Source organism: Schistocerca gregaria, chromosome 3 (genome assembly GCF_023897955.1).
Source record: "Schistocerca gregaria isolate iqSchGreg1 chromosome 3, iqSchGreg1.2, whole genome shotgun sequence".
NCBI lineage: Eukaryota > Metazoa > Arthropoda > Insecta > Orthoptera > Acrididae > Schistocerca > Schistocerca gregaria.
This window is the reverse complement of record NC_064922.1, coordinates 96274704-96277161: the sequence shown is the minus strand read 5'-3', so window position 1 is coordinate 96277161 and position 2458 is coordinate 96274704.

Sequence of the window (2458 nt, the reverse complement as noted above, 5' to 3'; positions counted from 1 at the left end):
GGTTTTATTTCTGATACTTAACGGAAATGAAATCTAAAAACCGAAGAATCGACATTCCATGGACGTTCATTCATAAAATGTACTTGCTTCATTTTTGTAAGTAGTGAAAAATTCCAGTCTATATCCATGCCATCTGCTACGTTTTTTTTCTTTTTTTCAATTCTAACAGTCGCTAAATGCTTCATTTCTTACGCATCTGTTGTATTTATTAGATGACGTGCGCCGACACCATGTGTAGTCTTTCTTCTTCGAATATGAGTCTCTGGAATTTACAGGTCACCTTGTTGTGCTACGTCCATAAATAAATTAATAATGTTTTCACGAACGTCTTTTGTTGTATTTATTTTGCTTTACCACGATGCATTTTCTCAGTCAACTATAAATCACGTTGCACATTTCAGGAACAATTTTAGTTTATAATTGTGGCGGCAGAAGAGCACTCAATCTTACGCCAGCTGCCATTGGCGTGAAATTGTAATATACGTAGCTAACACTCTCTCCTCGGAGTTTACAACGTCTGTCAGGACTGCAGTATTTTCCCTTAAGAATGATTTTATAATGTTTAGCAGTTCCGAAATGCACGATTCACCAGTTCTGCGATTGCCACTTCTTTGCCCACAGGTATCTCTCGGCTATTTTTCCTTGTTGCCTGTAAAACAGGAAAAGCAAACCCCGTTTTTGCTTCTGTGAAAAACTAAGCGGGATCCCGTAGGGCAAACACAACGAACTAAAGATAAAATAAACGAATTACAGCAGGTCCGCACTATAATCGCTGAGTTCAGTCTGTCGGGACGTGTGTATGGAGCAACGGAATTGATCATCTGTCAGCCGATAAATGGTGCGTGTGGAGGGGTGTTATATACGCCTTAATTTACGCAAATAAAGTTCGCTGATACTTAAACCAATGACAAATGCGACTTCCCTGATTTCCGAGGCTGAGCAGCCTCTGTTTACTTTACTTGGTCTCTGATGATAGCCAACACAACCGGATAAATGTTTCCGTTCTGGCACAAATTTTAATTACTTCCTGATGAACAGCGGAGAATCGTTCACAAACTATCGCGCAAAGGTTTTTAGTGACTCCACGTTCCGTGGGAAAATTGTGATAACCATGTTGTTGTTGTTGTTGTTGTTGTGGTCTTCAGTCCTGAGACTTCTTTGATGCAGCTCTCCAAGCTACTCTATCCTGTGCAAACTTCATCACCCAGTACTCACTGCAACCTACATCCTTTTGAATCTGCTTGGTGTATTCATCTCTTGGTCACCCTCTATGATTTTTACCCTCCACGCTGCCCTCCAATGCTAAATTTGGGATCCCTTGATGCCTCAGAACATGTCCTACCAACCGGTCCCTTCTTCTTGTCAAGTTGTGCCACAAACTCCTCTTCTTCCCAATTCTATTCAGTACCTCCTCATTAGTTACGTGATCTACCCACCTAATCTTCAGCATTCTTCTGTAGCACCACATTTCGAAAGCTTCTATTCTCTTCCTGTTTCACTTCCATGATTCACTTCCATACATGGCTGCACTCGATACAAGTACTTTCAGAAACGACTTCCTGACACTTAAATCTCCACTTGATGTTAACAAATTCCTCTTCTTCAGCAACGCATTCCTTGCAATTGCCAGTCTACATTTCATATCCTCCCTACTTCGAGCATCGTCAGTTTTTTTGCTCCCCAAATAGCGTCTCATTTCCTAATCTAATTCCCTCAGATCTGGGCAAATATTAACTCTATTTCGTAGCTGGAGGAGTAGAAGGTTCAAGTTTAACATCGTGTCGACAACGAGGCGGAGCACAGGCTCGGAATATGTAAAGATGGAGTAGGAAGTCGGCAGTGTCCTTTCAAAGGAACCATCCCGGCATTTGCACCAGACAATTTAGGAAAACCTGTACCTGAATGGCCACACGCAGATTTGAACTATTAATCTCCCGAATGCGAGTCCAATGTGCTAACCACTGCGTAACCTCGCTCGTTAATTTCGTAGTAGTTTCGAGGAACGGCTCTGAGGCTACAAGCAAACTGCGAGAAATCGTGCTCAGCTACCCAGCCGAGCTTGTCTCAAGCATTGCCAGTAACTCTCCAGTGGTGTGGCCAGTGAGCTGTCGTAATGTTTGCATCGGTATACTACATAGCTGGCGAGGTACAGAATTCAAAACCTTCAACGCTGCAGTCAGAAGCCTGTTATGAGATATCGGAATATACTGCTGCGAAATCTGGTTTTTCGAGCTCTTCCTCTCATTCAATTATTGTCAGAGTCTTATTGTCAGTAAAGGACCCTACAAATGTTCCGGTTTATCGACCGACCGATAAATTGTGCGTGCGTAGCTTGTTGCCCGACCGACCTACTAATTGTACGAGTGTTGCTTGTTGATCGAAAGACCGACCGAATTTTCGTTGCGGTCGGTTGGTTAGGTAAGACCAGCAAACAGTCGCACCCCTCCTCTCCATTCGA